This window comes from Triticum dicoccoides, chromosome 2B (genome assembly GCF_002162155.2).
Source record: "Triticum dicoccoides isolate Atlit2015 ecotype Zavitan chromosome 2B, WEW_v2.0, whole genome shotgun sequence".
NCBI classification, from domain to species: domain Eukaryota; kingdom Viridiplantae; phylum Streptophyta; class Magnoliopsida; order Poales; family Poaceae; genus Triticum; species Triticum dicoccoides.
This window is the reverse complement of record NC_041383.1, coordinates 167,289,617-167,312,459: the sequence shown is the minus strand read 5'-3', so window position 1 is coordinate 167,312,459 and position 22,843 is coordinate 167,289,617.

Below are 22,843 nucleotides of genomic sequence, written 5' to 3'. Positions count from 1 at the left end.
GCTTATTCTTTTCGTTGTTGAATTTTCTCAACAACTCTATTCAATCCTTCCTTCTAAGTTCTTTTCATTCTATTTCAATTCTTCCGGAGACATTGCATTGTTCATCTCGTCAAGTGTCAACCCGTCTTGCGTAGTTCATGTTCTATTCCTTCCATTTTCAGTCGGAGTGTTGCCTAAATCTTTTCAGTCTTATTGATTTCTTATCTCGTTTTAACTGGAGTGGTTTCATAGTCTATCTGATTCCATGAGGATTTGATTCTTGTCATTCTCGTCGTTCCTCTCTTATTCTCGAGGGCTATCGATTCTTTGCTTCTTCTCTTGAGTTCTGGTTTCACCTCATCCCTTTTTCCCTTCCGTCTCGGTCCTAAGATCTCGGGACGAGATCTCTTGTTAGTGGAGGAGTGTTGTAACGCCACGGTTTCGATGCGCCAGGTGTCTGCCAGTTATTCGCCATCGTTGCCATGTCATTTGCTTGCGTGTTGCATTTTATCATGTCATCATGTGCATCTCATTTTGCATACGTGTTCGTCTCATGCATCCGAGCCTTTTCCCCGTTGTCCGTTTCGCAATCCGGCGCTCCTATGTCCTCCGGCGTTCCCCTTTTGTCTCTCGTTGTGAGCGGGTGTTAACTTTCCCGGAATGGCAAGAGGCTTGCCAAGTGGCCTTGGTATAGCACCGGTAGACCGCCTGTCAAGTTTCGTGCCATTTGGAGGGCGTTTGATACTCCAACGGTTAACCGGGTAACCGTAAAAGCCTCCTTCTCTTTGCAGCCCAACACCCTTCCAAAGTGGCCCAAAACCCATCTAACTCCCCTCCATGCTCTCGGTCGTTCGATCACGATCATGTGGGCGGAAACCGCTCCTCATTTGGACTCTCCTAGCTCCCTCTACCTATAAATATGTGTTCCCCTTCAGATTTTTCGCAGTCCAACGCTAGCTTCGTCCTCCTCCCGCAGCCGGACACGTCCGCGCCACCAACGGACATGTCCACCCGCCAGCCTCCACGTCGCCCGACCAATGGCAGCTCGCCACGTCACCCCGCCGCCGCTCCCCTCCACTCGCGTCGCGCCACGTGGCCACCCGGACACCCCACGCGCCGCCGCAGCCCGCCGAGGCCCACCACAGGCCCGCCCCCGGGCCGATCTAGGCCCACGCGCCCCGCGCCCCAGCTCCCGCGGCCACCGTCCCGAACCAGGCCCGCGCCCCCGGCGCCGCGCCGCCGCCAGGCCCGGCCGCGCCCCCCCGCGCCGGCGCTCGCCGGCGCCTCGCCGGCGCCTTCCTGTGCCGCGCGCCCCTCCGGATCCCCTTCGCCTCGGCCTCCCTCCGCCGCGGCCCCGTGCCCCACCGCCGATCCTGCAGCCGCCGCCGGCCACGGCCCCGCACCGCCCCGCCGCCCGGTGCCGGCCGGTGCCGCCCATCCCCGCCGCCGTCTCCTCGTCCTCGCCTCCGTTCGCGGCTCGGATCGGATCGGGAGGAGCCCGATCCATCCGTCTCCCGCGTGGGCCGACGCCCCGAAGGCCCAGCCCAGCTCCATCAGCCCAGCCGGCCTCCTCCCCGCAACCTGGGCCGAGCCCACTAGGTGAGCACCCACCCTATCGTCCGCCCCGTGCGTCATATGGTTATCCCGCGCTCATATGTTTTTTTCCTGAAATCGGCTAAGTCCCCAGATCTGCATTAATTATCATGCCATGTTTGACCTGTTGTATCTCTGCATCCGTGGCTCCGTTTCGTGCGTGTAATATGTCAAATTGTTCGTCTCAACGAGTACATCATTTCATTTCATTGCATCATATTCTTTTGAGGTCATCTTGACGCCTGAATCATCGTTGTAAGAGTGCTTCATGATGTTTTCTGCTGTCTGTTATCAGAACGAGCTCTTTCGTCATTTTTTCCATGATTGATGTGTGCATCCTATGAGGTTGATGTCTTCATGTGTTTTGATCTATGCCATGTCTACTTTACAGAGGTGCTTACCATGTATTTTTGTGATCAATGTGGTGACTAGCACAAGCATGCAAACTAGGCATCGTGATGTTGCTGATTTTAGTCCCTATTCTGCTGTTATTTTGATGCCATGTAAACTTGATGCTACAGAGTGATCCATGCATATTTTGAGATACTTCAGTAAGGGTGTTTTGAACAATAGGTTATTGTCTATCCATTCATGCCCTTTGTTGCAATTATGGAGTAGTCTAGCATGTCATTTTCGTGCTCTACTTTTGCTCTAAAATGTCTCCTGGCAGATTGTTTACATGTTATTCAATTTGGCCAAGCTTGCTATAGTTGATCCTTGCATGCTATGGACTTGCTCTTGACTTGGTTTGTTTCATAAACATGTCTTCTTGATGATGCTATGCTTATCTTGTCATGCAATGACTTGTGGTCAGTGAATCGAGCTTGTCAAGTAGTGTACTTGATATTGCTGTTTTGCTAGATTGAATCTGTTATTTCGCGATGCTATGTAAACATGTTGCTACTAATCATTCTATGCATAATCTGGAGATGATCACTAAACATGTTTTGATCTACATGTCATCCTCTATCCATCCATGCCCCTGGTTGCATTTATAGGTTGCTGTAGTTTGTTGTAATCTTGCTCTAAAGTTGCTTCATAATGTTGTTGTCAGCCTGTTAACATTAAGTTCAGTTGTTGCCATGTGTTTTCCTAGTGTTCCATGCACCCTATGACCTTGCTATTGCCATTCTTAGCTTCACAAACATGCCTTCTTACTGTTGGTTGCCTTGCCATGCCATGTTTTGCCATGTAGAGAGTTGCACAAGCTCATCTACATGCCTTCATAATTATGTTCCTGCCATGTATGAATCTGTATTATAACTTGCCATGTTTACGTGGGTGCCATCATATTTTCTGATCCTTTTTGGCTTATGGACAGTAAAGGACATTTGATCTATGCATTTAGTGGATTCATGCCATGCCTTTGTTTGCCATGATAAGTTCCTGTAACTTGTTGTTTAATAGCTCTGAACATTGCATCATGATGTTATTTTCTGCAAAGTCTGAAATTGTTATAACTTGCAATCTTACCATGTGTGTTTGAGCATGTTCTAGTGATTTCTGGAGATAGTTCAGTGTTCATGTTTTGTTGTGCTTTACCTATACATCATGCCCATGCCTTTTGTTTTCTTGTTGAGGTCCTGTAGCATATTGTTTTGGTGCTTGCAATATGCCTAGTTGCTGTTTTGGACAACTGGTCCTTTAGACTTGTTTCATGTGTGTGTGTTGAACCGTTGCTCCGTTTTGAGTGTGCTCTATATGAAACTTGCTTGATTTTGCATGTAGCTTCATATTATCATGTTGCATCCTTGTTTTGAGGTGTTTTCTTGATGTTTGGGTGCATTTTGCATCAATGCCATCTTTAACTTGTGTTGCTCATATCTTCTAGGCCGTAGCTCCAAATCTAATGAACTTTGTATGAAACTTGACTAGAATCTCGTGTAGATCATCTTTGTGCATCTTAACTTGCTGTTTAACAACTTGAACATAAGGTTTATTCAGATATGGACCAATTTCGAAATATGCATATGAGGACTTACCGGAATTGTTATATGTTGTTCCCGGCCTCATTTAAACTTGCCTTGATGTGTTGCTCTTGTTTGCATCATCTCTTGCCATGAGTAGCTTCATGTAGCCTTGTCATGCATCATGCTTGTTGTGCATCATGCCTTGTTCATGTGTGGTGTGTTTACTATGTTGTGTGCTTCTTCTCGATAGTTCCTGTTTCGTTGCGATCGTGAGGATTCGTTCGTCTACGCTTGGTTCGGCTTCATCCGTTCGTCTTCTTCATGGACTCGTTCTTCTTCCTTGCGGGATTTCAGGCAAGATGACCGCTACCCTGGATCTCACTACTATCATTGCTATGCTAGTTGCTTCGTTCTATCGCTATGCTGCATTACCTATCTTTTGCTCATCAAGCCTCCCAAATTTCCATGAACCTCTAACCTTTGACACCCTTCCTATGCAAACCGTTGTTTGGCTATGTTACCTCTTTGCTCAGCCCTCTTATAGCGTTGCTAGTTGCAGGTGAAGTTGAAGATTTCTCCATGGTGGACAGGATTTTTGGTTGGGATATCTTAATATCTCTTATATTATTAATGCATCTATATACTTGGTAAAGGGTGGAAGACTCGGCCTTTTGCCTGGTGTTTTGTTCCACTCTTGCCGCCCTAGTTTCCTTCATACCGGTGTTATGTTCCCGGATTTTGCGTTCCTTACGCGGTCGGGTGATTTATGGGACCCCCTTGACAGTTCGCTTTGAATAAAACTCCTCCAGCAAGGCCCAACATTGGTTTTACCATTTGCCTCACCTAGCCCTTTTTCCCTTGGGAGTTGCGCATCCCGAGGGTCATCTTTATTTTACCCCCCCCGGGCTAGTGCTTGTCTAAGTGTTGGTCCAAACCAAGCGATGTCCGGTGCCCCCTGGGCAACCAGGGTCTATGCCAACCCGACGTCTGGCTCATCCGGTGTGCCCTGAGAATGAGATATGTGCAGCTCCTATCGGGATTTGTCGGCACAGCGGGAGGCTTTGCTGGTCTTGTTTTACCATTGTCGAAATGTCTTGTAAACCGGGATTCCGAGTCTGATCGGGTCTTCCTGGGAGAAGGTCTATTCCATCATTGATCGCAAGAGCTTGTCATGGGCTAAGTTGGGACACCCCTGCAGGGTATAATCTTTCAAAAGCCGTGCCTGCGGTTATAGGCAGATGGGAATTTGTTAATGTCCGGTTGTAGATAACTTGACACCAGATCCGTATTAAAACACATCAACTGTGTGTGTAGCCGTGATGGTCCCTTTTCGGCAGAGTCCGGGAAGTGAACACGGTTTCTGGGTTATGTTGGACGTAAGTAGGAGTTCAAGATCACTTCTTGATCATTACTAGTTGACGACCGTTCCGCTTGTTCTCTTCTCGCTCTTATTTGCGTATGTTAGCCACCATATATGCTTAGTCGCTGTTGCAACCTCACCACTTTACCCCTTCCTTTCCTTTTAAGCTTTGCTAGTCTTGATACCCATGGTAATGGGATTGCTGAGTCCTCGTGGCTCACAGATTACTACAACAATAGTTGCAGGTACATGTTATGCGATGATCATGACGCGAGAGCGATGCTTGCTTCCGTTGAGTTCTTCTTCTGCTTCTTCGATCAGGGGATAGGTTCCAGGTCGGCAGCCTGGCTAGCAGGGTGGATGTCGTTTGAGTTTCTGTTTGTGTTCCATCCGTAGTCGGATGATTCTCTTTGTATTGTGATGTTGTATTCGTGTGGCATTGTATGCCTTATGTATGTATCCCCATCTATTATGTAATCTTGATGTAATGATATCCACCTTGCAAAAGTGTTTCAATATGCGGGTCTATCCTTGGTGGGATCTTCGAGTTCCTTTTGGATAGGGTCGCATATTGGGCGTGACACATGAGCTCGGGGAATGTGTCGTGCAGGAAGCACCAACAATGACATACATTGTTTCTCGGTCTTGGAGGCCCACTTCTCGAGGTCATGCCAATGCTGTAGCAACACTTTGGTAGCCAGTGAGACCAATGTCTCCAGTTGCCGTAGCCAACCCAAGAAACCAGAAGCACCTCTCGAAGGAGGGGACGACATAGTGGCGCCGCTATTTGCCTAGACCGTGAACCTGAAAGTGCGTTATATTGACTAGAGGGGGGCGAATAGGCAATTTTTACAAACTCTTCACTTAGGAATTTCTAGGTGAAGAAATTCCTAAGAAACGACACACTAGCAGCGGAATAAGTACTCAGGTATAAGCATAACAGAGCAATAGCATGGTCATCATGATGAAATGAAAACAAGCACAGAGTACAGATAGCGTGATAATAGGATAAGCAGGCTGAAGACTATGTGACTGAAGAAATTGGATTGAGGAATGAGAGAGTCAAAGTCTTCAAATAGTAATGATCAGGTTCATCAACACATCAATGAGGAAATGAAAGGGTTGAGGAAATAGAACCAGTTGGCTTGCTGAAGACAAAGATTTAGTAGAACAGTTCCAACTGTTGTGACACTTGTACGTATGGTTGGAGCAACTGAGTATTTAAACTCGAGGACACATAGTCTCGGACACATAGTCCTCACCGTATTATCCTTGAGCTAAAGTCACACAAACCTCGCCCAACACTCGTGGTAAGTATTCATAGGTGACTTCCAAACCTTCACAGACATGGTCACTCGGCATTCCACAATTCCTCTTGGATGCTCAGACCATGACGCCTAACCGTCTGGAGGATACATAGTCGTCAAAGGTAACAAGCGTCGGTTCCTCACAAGAACAATCTCTTCAGTGATGCTCAATCACTTTCGGTTTGTAGGTGTTTTGGTTTGGGTTTTCAGATTTTCCTTACTTGATGATTTTCGCTCAAAATCCTCGAAGGATGGGATGCTCTCAATGACAAGTGTCATTTCCTCGCGGAGCAGCCAACCAGCTAGTGGTTGAGGGGGCGGCTATTTATAGCCTAGGGAGTAGCCCGACATGATAAGACATAAATGCCCTTCAATGATATGACCGTTAGGTGGAAAGATATTTTTGGACAGCTGGCGAGTAGCATGACAACGGGCGGATATTTAAGGTTCGAATTCCTCAGGGCTATCATGTTCCTCACTGTGTAGGCAATCCGCATTGGCAAATTCGTAACTCCTCGGTCAGAACAAATTCCTCAGAGACTAGAAGATCTTTGTCTCTGTCACTGGAGAAATTGATTGAACTCATATGATATTTCCAATGGCTTCACTCAAAAGTATTGGGTAGGTGTAGGATTTTGAGATGAGCATCACATGGAAATCAGTTTTCTTAGTATTACCTTGACCCCCTTTAATAGTACGGTGTTTCCTATGACTCAAGATAGAGAAAATGAAACTACGAAAACAAAAGTCTTCACGCTTCTTAATCCTCGTATGAATATCCAAGTCTTCAAGGTCACACTGATTTCTTCACTTTCAAAATCTTCAGGAGAACCAAAGTCTTCAGCTGAAGACATATAGTTTTAGGGGTCGATTTTCATTGTAAATATCAAATTCCTCATCGACTAATAGAGCATGTGTACACTCACAAACATATTAGTCCCTTAAGCTATAAGTCTTCAATAGACCAAAATCACTAAGGGGCACTAGATGCACTTACAATCTCCCCCTTTTTGGTGATTGATGACAAATAGGTTAAGTTTTCAACATGGATAAACATATCAACTGAAAGTGCTAAATATTGAGGAATTTGATTGCAAGATACAGAAGAACTCCCCCTGAAGATGTGCATATGTGAGGAATTTGCTTTCAAAAAGCAATGCACATTGTAGAGTTATATCATGGAGAACTCCCCCTATATCTTGTAATTCATACACACATTTAACATATCGAATGAAGATTTTGAAATGCATGATGAAATATGGGGACTGATGTAATTCAGCATGCATGCATTAACATATATGAGGAAATAACATGCAAAAAAATAGAGCAAAAGTATCAGGCCAACATCGGACTTAAGTTTACAACTCGATACAACAAATACTTCAGAAGAGCGCGAGTTGTAAGTTAGAAAAAAAACGCCCATATATAGACCCGCTTGAAGACTAACTCAAATTTCTCCCTCTTTGTCATAAAATGACCAAAAGGGACGAAAAGTGAGGACTAACGCCCCTGAAGAATTTCTTCATGATCTCAATGGAGGAGCACCAACGTTGTTGGGGTCGTCTATTCTAGTAGGGCCTACTGTAGTGTCGTCCAAATCTTCAGCTTCGTCAATCTCGCGCGATGAAGAATATGAACTGACGACCAGCGGAGGAACTTTGACCTTCTTGAATTTCTTCGAAGGTGGCTGGAGTCATGTTGGAAGTCCATCTTCTTGAGTTCATCATCGGTGTATACATGTGAAAGAATTTCCCAGGTGCGGTCGAAGACTTGATGCAGATAATAGTGATCTTCTTCAAAGTATTTTGAGTGACAGTCATGTTGTGAAGAATAGCACCAAACTGACGCTTGACCCACTTGTGATTTTTGTCCACCTTCTGATGAAGACTTAGAAGCAGCTCACGATCAATCATCACACGCGGAGCTATTGCCTGAGGATTTTGGTTTGAAGCATTTGCATCAGTATCACGTGTGGCAGAGTCATCATTAGTGGAGTAGGATGCTGCCTTTCAAAACTGTCCATCCAAAGGACGAGTGCCTTCATTAATAACTGCAGCCTTGTCCTTCTCATCAGTTGAGGAAATAGTCCGTTTGAGGACTTCAATCGGGGGCAAATAGCTGAGATGATTTTGAAAGTCGGCCTTGTATTGAATTGAAGTCCTTGATCTGATGAATTTCATGATCCACTGAGCGTAAGGCTTCAATTCAAAAGGTAACAAAGCAGCATTGGCCAAAGTCCTCATGAAGAAATCATGATAGTTGATTGGAATACCATGCATGATGTTGAAAAGGAAGTTCTTCATGATGCCAAAAACTTCTTCTTCTTTAGAGTTGTGGCCTTTAATGGGACTGAGGGTTTTGGCCATAATGTGTTAGACAGTCCTTGGCACATACAACAGATCCTTAACAAGGAAATTTGACCTTGGCGCTTGGCCAGCCTTCAAAGGCTTCATCAGCACTTGCATTAGATGATTTGACAGTTCAGGTTCCTCATATAGCTTTAGAGCTCCTTCAGTGGGCGGACTGACTGGGACGGCATGAAGCAATTGAGAGTTTGGAGCTTTGTGATGAGTATTGTCAGTCATCCAGTCGAAAACCCATGAATTCACATCGTCAACATTGCCTGTCAGATGCAGAGTGGCTTAGAACTGGAGAATTAGCTCTTCGTTCCAATCGCAGATGTCGACGCAAAAGTTGAGGAGCCTTGCATCATGAAGAACATTGAGGACTGGAGTAAAGCACGGAAGTGACTCCATATCCACATGAGGAAGATGCTCGGTCAAACACTTTGTCCTTGTCAAATAGCAGCGAGGAATAAAAGTTATTCTGTGAAGAAGTCCAGAAGCACTTGCAACGAAGACGAGCAACATCATAAGGATTGGAATCTGAGAAGAAATGATGCTCATCAAAGAAGTCAGCAGCCGTGAACTTGTGCTTCTTGGAGTGAGGATTCTGCGGCTTGGGCTGAAGATTTATAGTTGAAGTCTTCATAGCCATTTCAAGCGCAGCCTCTCGAACAACAGGCTGAAGAATCTCTGGAGCAGTTTCTTCTGCCGTCTTCTTCTCAATTTCATCAGTACTAGTGGCTGGAATTTCTTCGGGGATGGAGTGAAGTGAAGCTTGACCTTGATCAGAGCCCATGTGAATTTCTTCAATGTGCACAAGGGACTGAGTAATTTGCTGCAGAGGAGTGAACAGAGGAGAATTGGGATGATGACTTTCCTAAAAATCTTCATTCATTACTGGAGTCGTAGACCCGATGTCCACATCCTCTTCGTCAGTTTCAACTTTTTCAACACCGGCCTCTTTAGCAGTGAACTGAGGCAGCGGCGATGATACCAGTAGCGGTGAAGGGATATTATTCACTTCAATTTCTTCATCCAATAGCTCTAACGTAGCAACAGAAGGATCTTCTTCATCAATCTCGTCAGTGATGACATATTCTTCACCAAAAGGAACAATTTCCATTGATGGTATGACATTAAGTGGAACAACATCAATGGGGTTCTCAAAAGAGCTCGTCAAAGTCTTCACTTTCTTCGGAGCTGAAGACTCTGAGGCATCTGATGCTTTCCTGTTCTTAGCTGCTGCCCTTTCGGTTGCCTTTGTTTTCTTCGCTTCAGATGCAGAAGGAAGGAGGGTGCTTTTCATCTATGAAGATTGTGCGGGAGGAGCATATGAAAGAGGCACAGATTCTTCAGGCACAACTGTGTTAGTTGCCCTGGCAGGTTCATATTCTTCAGACGCGGTGACAGATTCTTTAGCCGGCATGGCTTGTTCCTCAGGCGCAACGTTGGTGGTTACCCTGGCAGGTTCATATTCTTCAGGCGCAGTGACAGATTCTTCAGCCGGCATGGCTTGTTCCTCAGGCGCAACGTTGGTGGTTACCCTGGCAGTTTCATCAGGAGCTAGAATATCATCATCAGCCCTGGCACTCTCAGTTTCTTCAGCAGCCTGAGTTTCATCAGCGGTGCTGGCATGTTCTTCAGTGGTCTGAGCGGATGCTTCACCCTGAGGAACATCTTGTTGCACTTCAACAACAACATTGGGCTTGAGGCATTTAGTCAGTTTGACGAATCTGACTTTGGCTCCTGTCCAATCAGCTTTGTAAGCGTCAAATTATCACTGAGAGCTTTGATTTCTGACTGTATAGTCACAAGTTCTTCAGTAGTCATTTTCAGAACATTTTTCTTCAGATAATGCTCCTTTATGTACTAAGCTTTCTTCACTGATCTGGCCTTCTCAAACTTCCATTTTTCTTCAGCAATGAAAGCAGTCAACACATGACTTTGGCCTGGTGTGAGGTTCAGATCGGAAGGGGTGTGTTCGGATCTTTATGCCAGAGATCAATGTAGTCAAGGATGTTCTACGGATCCAGCAAGAGTGACACAGCACTGCCTTTGGCACTAGCAGCCCGGTTTTGTCGGTCTCTGGTGATTTGAGCCAGTTCTTCATCACCAGCTTCGTTTTTAGATGACGGAACTTCAAAGGCGACCTGCTTCTTGTCAGGACTTGGCCTTGTGATGTGTCCAGCAGTGGCCTTTTTCTTCAGCAGCTACGACTGTGCTAAGGAACTTGCTAAAGCTCCTGAAGCAATTGAAAAGCCTGTGGTCCTTTGGCACATGGCAAGATGAAATGGTGTTGAGGACTTTGTTGGTGCAGCTGAGGGCTTTGCTTGAGCAGAAGACCCTGAGGGCTTGGAGGAGCTGGGTCGTGAGGGCATTGAGGAGCTAGGCCTTGAGGGCATTGCAGAACAAGATGGCTTTACTGTAGTTTTCTTCTTCATAGCCTTCTTAGGCTGACTAGCAGATGCTTCAGCAGCAGCAGCAGCAGAATCTTTGTTGAATTTCTTCACTGCCTCCTTTGCTACTTTAGCCAATTTCCTTTGGTGCTTGGCTCATTCTTTTGGAAATTCCTCACCTCTTCTGATGCTTGAGGCATCGGCTTCTTGGCCTGGTGCCAGTGGAGGTCTTGGGCGTGGAGGATTTATAGCGAATTTCTTCATGTATTTGGGAGTTACATAGCGGTAATCCCTCCATTCCCGTGCCCATCTTCGTTCACTCTGCTGAATGCGTAACTTGCGCTGAATTTTATTCTCCTTGCCATGAGTGGCCTCATCAGGAGTGCAGTAATCTGCATAGATATCTTCAGGAATTTCGAACGTTGTGTTTGTCTCAGGCCTCTTCCCTCCCTTCTGAGGACGCTTTTCATCAGCCATTTTCTTCAGGTGAGGATTCTAAACAATAGATGACTCTGAGGAAGTATGCAGTTTTTCTTCGAGGAACACTGCAAATGAGTTAAGTTGATGAGAACCTAGTGACTCAACAGCAGACATGTGTACCTGTGAACATAGTATAGGCGCGAAGAATTTGAAGAGGTCATATGTGTTCACAGAATTCATTTTTAAAAGGAATCAAGTTTGAGGAATTTGACCAGGGAGTCTTGAAGAATTTCACTAAGAGTTCTTGTCTTAGGTTCCAGAGTTGTATAGATTGGAAATCCACACAATTGAGGAATCTTGAAGAAAAGTAAATCTTAGAGAGAAAGATCAAGAACAGATGCAACTGTGGTGTTTAGGAATGTGAAGATTGAAGAATAAACACCTTTTGAAGATTTTGTGTTAATCATCAGAATCAACAAGGGCAGTAAAAGTGAGTTTTATTTACCCTTGATGAAGAACGCGATGAACAGAGAGATGAACTAGAGAAGCTCGTCCGTTCAGATCTTCCACGCCCTAACTTAGCAGAAGAAGATAGCTACGGCGGCGGCGGAGGTGAAGATTTCTGCGGCCGGCGTGAGTACGACAACGAGGAGGTCAAGGGAGGTAAGCTCTTCCTCACCGACGACGATGGAGATTAGCAGCGACGCTAGGTCAAAGAGCTCGAGCGGTAGAGAGAGAGGTCGAGCGGAGTAAATGAACTGAGGTGCAAGGGGAGGGGTATTTATAAGGAAGTGAAAAACTATTCATCCGAAGAATTTGGACGAACGTGCCCCTGACCCTTGCCATCCTAGTGACATGTGTCACCCACGTACAGAGAGGTTGAGATCATGTGATATCGTGGGGGAGTAGTTTAATCTAGTCGTGGGATGCGGAAGGATTTGAGCGGCAAAAGCCGAAAAATTAGATATGAAAATTTTAACGTTTCGTTCGCAAATTCTTCAGCATTCAAGGACACCGTGAAGATTTTGAATGGGTTTCAAATAGAATGCACATGAAGAATTTGTGAACAAACTGGGTTGAGTTTACTATAGAGGGGGAACGGGTCCGATCACATTCACTTAGTTGAAAAAGAAACTTGAAGAATTAGCTATTAGTGAATGTTGTAGAGGACATGAAAAACTCAAACACGAAACAAAATATTATTCTGTTACCCTACTTGAACTGATGGTTTCAGGCGGTTGTACTGATGATTTTTATCTCGTCGAACTGGTCGTCTTTTCGTTGGAATGGGGCATGTAATATATTGTTGGAAAGCTCTTGACATCTACATTACAAATATGTAGGAATTTTTTGCAAAATCATCACGGGTTAAGAGCGGTTTTGAAAAAACCGTTTTTTTAACCAAAAACACGAATCGTATTTTGGACTCAGTTTTCAAACGGTTTGCCAAAATTGAGAAAATAAGATGGTGTTGGAAAGCTGGTAAAAATCCGCATCTTCCATGTATCTACTGTTTTTTCAAATTATATACATATTAAAAGTAATTTGAAAAATGGTGAAATTCTGGGTGAAAAGTATTTTCTCGTTTTTTTGCAAACGGTTTGTTGGATTGACGCAAATGATACGGCATTGGAAAGCTATGTAAAATGCGCAATGTTTTCGTATTTGAATTTTTTTTCTAATTCCTTATGGTTTAAACTCGAATTAAAAAACGGTCAAATTTGATTTCGAACGCAATTTTTTTAAAGTTTGTCGAAATGGGGCAAATAATATACCGTTGGATAGCCATCGAAAATGCATAACTTAGTCATGTTGAACGTTTTCTCTATTCACAACCGTTTAGGAGTAATTTTAACTAAGGTGAAACCCATCATGTTGTTTTTTCCTCTCTAAAAAACAGAGTACTGGTACTGATCTATTTGTGTGTTTGTACTGAGGTATATTTTCATAGTAGTTTTGAATGGTTCTGAAAAATAGTACTTGAACGGATGTCTGTATGGTTTTGTACTGAGTGTGTTTTCACATACTAGACTTTACTCTGTATTTTCAGTATAATTTTCCTCGTAACTTCTCAATGGTATCATCAAGCCCGAACTTGCATAGTTTATACCATTAAACTGAATTATTTTTTAATAAAAGGAAAATGTTTTGTGTTTTCTTTTGAACTCAACATTGTTTGGCTACGATATGTTGGACTTCTCTCATTTTACCACTTGAACTTTTACCATTTTGAATTTTCATGGTTTTTTTTGTTTGAGCTTTTTTTCCAAACTTGATGTCGTGTTCAACTTTTTCTGTACTTATATGCTAGTAATAATAGAACATTTCCATTACAATTTTTGTCCATTCATGGACATCAATCAAAATGGGCAGGAGAGAGCACTATCGAACTGATCATTGTTTTGGACCGAACTATTGTGTTCTTTTCCAAGAACTAAACATGTAATACATATTGAAGGGCCACACATGTATGATATAATGAACTATAGGGTCTTAAAAGTGTAATGACAGTACATATATAAAGCTCCGTAAGATCACATGAAGCCTCTTCCAAATGAAATATACAAAATACTGAGAAAATTTCACACTTTTGCACGAAGGGCATACTTCCTGACATGCTCAACGACACCCATTGAAATTGCACAATCCACGTGTGGGAGCAAGCAACAACTTTGAAGTATGCAACTTGGAAAGCTCCTAAAGTAAAACATGGCATCTTGTTTTTTTCCAGAAAAATAACAGGAGCGCATCCGCATAGTTATTCATCTCCACATCAATAATAATTGGCCACCAAAAACCTCACAAATGTTTTTTTTTCTGAAAACACACAACACATTTTTGGAATGCATCAGTACAAGCTGACATTTTTAGTATTCAGAAGCAATCAAACTTGCTAATTAGTAGAGTACTCATGTACTTACAGGGACCACACATATCCCAATATTAGTATGCATGTACTTACTACGTCCTACACTCAGCTCCTTGAGCGACCAGCCACAAAACAAGAAGTTGTGCTATTGAGCAGGAGGTCCTTGACCCCGTGACTCCTCCAGTAGGTTCCACTGTTTGCCTTTGAAGCATAAGCCATGCCATTGGAGTGGGACGCGTCCACACGGCGAAAACTTTAGAAACTTGTTCTATAGAAAAGATTTTTCATTAAATGGCCACAACTTTCAGTGGCTAATTGAAAGCAAAGTCATCTTATGAGTGGCTAATGGGTTAGCAAAGCTTTTGAAGAAAAATGGAAGCAGAGGCTAGCTAGCACCTTCGCGCACCCCATGACGTGATCCTTGGAGTTCAACCTGGAAATGGGGCCGAAAAGGCTCGCGCCACGCTTGGCGACCATCACGCGCCGTGCCCGGTGGCATTGCCTTGTGGTTGGCCCAGCGCCCGGCTCGCCGACAGGCTTCAGTTCAGGCTGGATTCATCAAAAACATAAATGAAGCATGTGTTCTTTTTATATTCTTGCAAATGAAGCTCCACTTATATTCTATTTGATAATTCTGTATTCTATTCTGTTTTGAACTAAAGTGTGCGGATGAATTGAACTTCTTCGATACATATTTCACTTAACCTTGTCCTCCAGAATGTTTATTTTTTTAGTTATATTGGCATGAGGCTATGAAATACATTACAGCAATTGTTTTTTGGGTGAGTTTCAAAAAACATAATACTATGTGAACAGTACAACCTGACCTAACTAGATATGCAACATGTAGTACAAATGTACGGTGTCTCAACTTTTCACAAAAAACTGCAGCTGTACTATCATCTATTGAAAATGAATCACAGAAATAATGGAGAAGACTTAGTTAAAATGGGAACACCTTGTCCATTTTTGATCAAATTGAGATCACAAAGAGCACTCGCTGCTTTCTCTACAGAGTCTAGGTTATAGCAAAAATGATCAAGACATAAGAACAGTGATCACTTGTACTGCCTGGAAAATAACAAGCAAACTTATAGCATTTGATCATTCGAACTTGTCACAATAGAAATAGAGAATTATGTACACGGTTACAACTTGCATCATCAAAATTTAGAGTTCTTTTAACTCTGAATGCTTCCACAGGACATTCAAAACCCAAAAGAAAAATAACAAAATTAGTGTAATGTTTGTAAAACTTAGTTAAAGTAGAATTACTTTTGTTTTATAACATCACATACTTGAGTGCTTATGCCCATTTAAATATGAATAAAAAGAATATCATTATCTTAGGACTTTATCCAATTTTCATCACTAGTACACAGTTTCTGTACGTGTTGTTCTCCCATAGGCATTAACACAAGCACCATGCGTGCTAGGAAGAACAGGGCACTTGAATCAGAATTGACACCGAAGAAACTCGCTGCAAATCACTACTTATTCAGGTGATATATCTAAACTTAAAGAAATTGACTCTTGTACTAACGATATTTTTTTCACACGCACTAACTATTCTGCATTTTTTCATGGACTGACAACAGAATACACACCAAACTAATGTTAAGTTTAGTACAAAAATTCTCTGTTCATGAACTGACAATATTTCTCCCTTTGCACTGAAGAAAAGCACACTCCTAGGCACGCAGGCGAAGCCATTTCAAGCTATAGCCAGCATCAGCAGGAATTCAAGCGAAAGGCACTGAGGTAATAGGAAATGAACATATGATGAATAATTGAACATAAAAGAAAATATTTTTGGAGAAGGAAGAAGATGTCAGGAGGATCTGGTGAACCTGCTACGCATACTCCTTTAGACTTACGGTTCCGGTGAATTGGAGCTAATGGAAGAGGGGATCACGAGCAGCGTCGGGATGGTCGATGCTGGAGCTCGTGGAGAAGTGGACCCATGGTGCGTTGGCGATGTTTGCGGCTGGCAGTGGGCGACGGAGGTAGGCAGTGGGCGATGTTGGCAGCTGGCAGGCGGTGAAAACATATTCATTCCATGTCTTGATAATAGCATTAGACTTTGATATACCCAGAATGCATCTTCCTCATCGGTCCAATTTCATGTACTGTGAACAGAGGAAGGAAGGATCAAGAAGTTCAATGTTTTTAGGCACTAAGAATCCATGAAGTTTAAAACTAGCGGAAACTAGAGGAAAGGCTTTGACCTCCACCAAGTGAAGTAGCTGAAGCACGCTGTAGCAGGAGAGCTACTACATGCTCAAACGGACACCACTCGTGGGAACCAGTGGGATCCAGGTCGCTGTTGTGATGAACCGCCTGCGAAGGTGGCGTTGAACGGACTGCGGTGGTGCCTGTGAATGGCCAGGGCGCTCCTAAAGACATGAAAACACCAAAAAAATAATATCTTAGTGTTACAAGAGATAATACAAGCAAAGATGAATTTTAGTCATACGAGCAAATTCATCCATACAAGCCTAATGAATTATTGTTGTTAGTATGTCCCAAAAATAAATGAATAATCACATGTAATTTCCAGGCAGGGAAGAACATTTTAAACTTTTTTCGCAAGTATACGTGATAAACAGATACAATGTATCCATTTAACAGATGTTTTTTTCTCAATGAACTTTTGTGATATATATAAGTACTAGAATTGATGTCGTTGGTTTGTTGTCCTTGCAATCAGTGGGCAATGCCATTGACCTAATGTTTTTTTCTCAATGAACTTTTGTGATCAATGTATCCATTGATCCGATGTCGTTGGCTTGTTGTCCTTGCCATCAGTGGGCAATGCCCCTGAACTTGGCGTAGACTAGTAGTAGAACTTACCGTCCCTCCAACTTGCACTGAAGACATTTTAAACGAACATGAAATGAACCTCCTAGCATCTATTCTGTGAACTTTTCTCAAGGTACGCATGTTCCCCTAAATTTGCAAGTTGATTTTCTTCTTTCTTTTATCAGATAAATTACACATATAGATCTACTTTACAAAATTATATAAATGACACCAGATGTGTGTACTATTTTTATTTGAACATCCTATAACTTTAAATTCCATACATCCAACTATAATTTTGTTGCCTATACTGCTACCGCATGGAGATTGAACAGTACATGTATATGTACAACTTCATTTAACAATAGAGAAACTTGTAACAGGGTATTCATTTCTTTGTAGACATATTATCAAACAGGTTGTGAGTACCATGCTACCAAAGATAAAACATAGCACTCTTGTGTTTTTTTCTCAGGACAAAATATATTTGTAGGTGGGCATTGGAGCTTTCCATTACCTCGTGTTGTGCTTCTCCGACAAAGCATAGCTATTCTTTCAGCACATAAAAGTTTTTCACTAAATTTGCTAGTCCAACATCAACATTTGGTCATGTACCACTTCATCCCACTCCTATATTGTGGAAGTAGGACCCTGTAATTTTCCATCAATTCAAAGTGTAGTAGTAAAAATATCCGTGGAATTGAAGATCTTATAAGTATAGAGTAACCAAAATTATGTAACTTTTTTTGTTAGTTCAAATGTAGATGGGCATTACAATCAGAGGAGTATCTCCATCAAAGTACATGCTGAAGATCTCCATCAGCAGTCATGACACTTTGACTTGGCCTCTATCAGTAGTTGCCCCCACGCCCCCGAATTACTGTGCTTGAACTTGTGATTCACCATTATTAGAACTTTTTGGTTCTCCACACCTGCACTGAGAATTTGCATACTTCTTCACAAAATCAAACTTCTGAATCGCGATATGATACTGATTGTACTTATAAAGGAACACTTCAGTACATGATGGTTGTATCCATGGCGAAGGAAAGAGTTGCAGGAACTAGTGAGAAGAGTCGCTTGAGCACCGTCGATGTAGGGGGTGGGCCACGACGGCCGTCGTGGTGGGTGGTGTCCAAGGCTAGCTGTGTGCAAGGCGGCGGCTGGGTGGAGAATGGCGCTACCGGCGACCACCTTCCTGAGCTCAGCACCAGCAACAGGAGAGAAGCAACCGGCCATGATGACACGTGGTTTTGGGAGGCGGGGACAGCGTGTGGCGGCCGTGGGAGGTGGGGAACGACGCGAGGTAACCGCGGGAGGCGGGGACGATGCGCGGCGGCCGTGGGAGGAAGGGACGGTGCACAATGGCCGTGGGAGGAGGGGGACGGCGTGCGGTGGCCGCGGGAGGAGGGGGACAGCGCACGGCGGCCGGGGAAGGAGGGGGACGGCACGCGGCGGTCGTGGGAGGCACGGAACGGCACGCGGAAGCTGTAGGAGGTGGGGAACGGAGCGACCATGGGAGGGGGAGACGGTGGGGCGATGGAAGGCGGCGGTGCGGGGGTCGGCTGCTTTTGTCTCAGGCCGGGAGACTTAGCTGGCATGTTTCTCCGATCGCTCCTATAAGGGGCCGAGTGTAACATAATATTATTTTGTTACTAGTAACAAAATAGTCCAGCCCTATATATAGCAATGAAGAACAATGACGGAAAGACTGAGGAAATTGAAAGTTGAAGAATTTTAAAAACTGAAGAAATTGCAAAATTCAAATTGAAGATTTTCAATTTTGGTTGGTGGCGTAACCCACCGTATAAGAATGATGATTTCAGACACCGCATACAATTGTCGTAGGGTTCTGAGAATCAAATTCTTCATTAATTTCTTCACACTTAGAGGGTTAGTCTTCATTAATTAAAGAAAAACATTACTTCGTGTGTTGCACATCTAAGTCATCAAATTTGCATAAGTGTTAGGATGTGTGTCCTTTTCAAAGAACACTCAGAGATTATAAGATATTTAGCTCACACCGCAACTTGCTAAATATCTTCTCATCCAAGGGCTTTGTGAAGATATCGGCTAGCTGATCTTCAGTATTCGCGTGGTCGATGGAGATGTCGCCCTTCAAAACATGGTCATGAAGAAAATGATGGCGAATCTGGATGTGCTTTTTCTTCGAGTGCTGAAATGGGTTGTGAACAATCTTGATAGCACTCTCATTGTCGTAGTAGAGCGGCACATTCTTCACATTGCTGCCATAGTCCTTGAGGGTTTGCTTCATCCATAGCAATTGAGCATAGCAAGATCCAGCAACAATGTACACACCTTCAGCAGTAGAGAGTGATACACAGTTTTGCTTCTTCGAGGACCAACATACCAAGGATCGTCCGAGGAAATGACATGTGCCTGATGTTGACTTGCAGACCACCTGATCACCTGCATAGTCAGAGTCAGAATATCCAATGAGATCAAAATAAGAGCCCTTGTGATACCATAATCCAAGTGTTGGAGTGTGAGCTAGATATCGAAGAATATGCTTCACAGCCTTATGTGTGTGATTCCTTCAGTGTAGCTTGAAATCGGGCACACATGCAAACACTAAGCATAATATTCAGCCTACATGCACATAGATACAATAAAGAGCCAATCATGGAGCAGTATACCTTTTGATCGAAGTCTTTACCATATTCATCGGTGCATAGATGCCCATTTGTGGGCATAGGGATTTTGACGCCTTTGCAATCTTGCATACCTAATTTGCTCAACACATCCTTGGGGTATTTCTCCTGGGATATGAATATGCCATTGTGTTGTTGACGAATTTGAAGACCTAAGAAGAATTTCAACTCTCCCATCATGGACATTTGATATTCCTCACTCATCATATAGGAAAATTCGTCACTATAACATTGGTTAGTACAGCCAAAGATAATATCATCAACGTATATTTGGTACACGAATAATTCATTGTCATAAGCTTTGGTGAAAAGAGTTGGGTCAAGTGAACCGGGTTTGAAGCCTTTCTTCATGAGGAATTCCTTCAATGTATCATACCACGCCTAGGTGCTTGCTTGAGGCCATAGAGGGCCTTATTGAGTCTGTAGACGTGATCTGGAAATTTTGGATCCTCAAAACATGGTGATTGAGCAACATATACTTCTTCCTACAGCTTACCATTGAGGAATGCACTTTTCACATCCATTTGATGTAAGATGGTATTATGATGGTTAGCATAAGCAAGCAATATACGAATAGCTTCAAGTCTAGCAACAGGGCAAAAGTTTCATGAAAATCAATTCCTTCAACCTGTGTGTAGCCTTGAGCTACAAGATGAACCTTATTCCTCACCACAAGGCCATTTTCATCTTGTTTGTTGCCGTAGATACATTTGGTGCCGATGATGTTGTGCTTGCGTGGGTCTGGTCGCTTGACAAGCTCCCACACATTGTTGAGCTCCAATTGATGTAATTCTTCTTGCATAGCTTGAATCCACTCAGGTTCCATGAATGCTTCATCAACTTTGGTGGGCTCTGTGATAGAGACAAACGCAAAATGCCCACAAAAGTTAGAAAAATGTGAAGCTTTTGAGCGATGTTGTTGATAATTCTCTCAATCTGCACTTCGTTCGCAACACGTGGATGAGAAGGTTGGCGACTTTGATTTGGCCCAGCAATTTCTTCATGGCCATTTTCTTCAGTAGCACCAGCGTGATTTTCTTCATGATCCAGAATGACTTCTTCAGCAGATTCTTCAATAGGAATGACATCCTCTGTAGCCTTGAACTGGATGGATTCCTCTGGTGACATTTCTACTAGCACGGGAGGTAGGTGCTCTCTTTGCGAGCCATTAGTTTCATCGAACCGCACATCTACAGTTTCAACAACCTTGTGATGATAGGTGTTGAAGACTCTGTAGGTGTGCGAGTCCTTCTCGTAACCAAGCATAAAACCCTCATGTGCTTTCAGTGCAAATTTAGAGTAGCGGCGAGGATCTCTAATCCAGCATTTAGCACCAAAGACTTTCAAATAACTTACATTGGGTTTCTTGTCAGTGAGCAGTTCATATGAGGTCTTTTTGAAGAATTTGTGAAGATATACCCTATTGACGATGTGGCATGCAGTATCAATAGCATCTGGAAGAAAACATTGTGGAGTCTTGTATTCATCAAGCATAGTGCAAGCCATCTCAACAAGAGTCCTGTTCATGCGCTCCACGATGCTGTTTTGCTGAGGAGTATAGGGAGCAGATAACTCGTGAGTAATACCAAGTATATCAAGATATTCATCGAGACCAGTACTCTTGAACTCGGTTCCATTATCACTCCTTATATGCTTGATCTTCACACCGAAGTTTGTAGATGCTCTTGAGGAAAATCGTTTGAAGACTTCCTGCACTTCATTTTGGTAAGTGATGATATGCACCCGGGTGTAACGAGAATAATCATCAACAATGACAAAGACATATAATGATGCAGAATTAGTGAACACGGCATAATGAGTAGGGCCAAAGAGATCCATGTGAAGTAATTCAAAGGGACGAGAAGTGGTCATGATAGTCTTTGAGGGATGCTTGGCTCTGGTGATCTTTCCAGACTCACAAGCCCCACAAAGATGATCTTTGAGGAATTTGACACCCTCAATGCCAATGACATGCTTCTTCTTCGCGAGTGTATGGAAGTTCCTCATCCCACCATGACCAAGTCGTAGATGCCATAACCAGCCTTCTGAAGCTTTCACAAGTAGCACTACAAAAAAAGACACATCTGCGACATTTTGGGCTGAATGAAAAAAAATTACGTCATACTTATGACACTTCTATGACAATAATTGTGACAAAACTTGGTATCAACATAGATGTGGTGGGCTCCTACTTCTATGACAAAAGATCATGACAGAAAATGGGCTTTTCGTCCTGGTCAGGCCGGAGACGCAGCTGCATGACATTCTTTGGGCCGTCCATGACGGAAAAAACCATGGTAGAAGCGAGGGCGAGGAAAATATCGGGGAGTTCCCGGTTACGGTGGGTGGTCGGGGGCCGAGAGATGCGCGTTTCTCTTGTACCGTACGCGCGTGGGTGCGAGGCATTGGGCTCTAACTGAACCCGAGCGAGGCGTCGCCTAACTGAACCCGAGCGATTGCACTGCAGGCTGCGCGTTACTGAACCTGAGTGATCGAGCAATTCCTTCGCTAATGCTGCTAACTGAAGCTGATCTATGCTGCCTCTAGATGAACAGTGAGGGTTGCTGGGGGGTTTGGATGAACAGTTCCCGGTGGGGGTGGATGAATAGGACCTCGCGGTGTTGCCTCTGGATGAACATGACCCCAATCGAGCCGGTTGAGGCTGGATGAACAGGACCCCGTGGAGCGCTGGATGAACAGGAAGACCCCATGGAGGGCTGGTTGAACAGTAGCAAGTGGAGGGTTGGATGAACAGTAGCCCGTGGAGGGGTGGTTGAAGAGGACCCCGTGAAGAGGGCTGGTTGAAAAGTAGCCGGTGGAGGAGCGCACGGTGGAGGCTGGATGAACAGGAGCCCGTGGATAAATAGTCGCAGGTGGAGGTTGGAAGAGGTCGACGGTGGATGAACAGTAGCTCGTGGAGGCTGGAGGAGGTCGATGGTGGAGATGAACAGTATCTCGTGGAGTCCCGTTTTGCGCTACGCCACACCCCTCCCGACGAACAGGACCCCTATTTTGACCGTAGAGCTCCAACACAAGTCTGTTTCCTCTATTTTGTGGTACGCCACACCCCTCCCGATCAATAGGACCACGTTTCGAACATAGGAGGTCCAACAGAAGTCTGTTTCCGCCATTTTGCGATACGCCAGTCCCCTCCCGATGAACAGGATCCTGTTTCGACCGTGGCTGATCG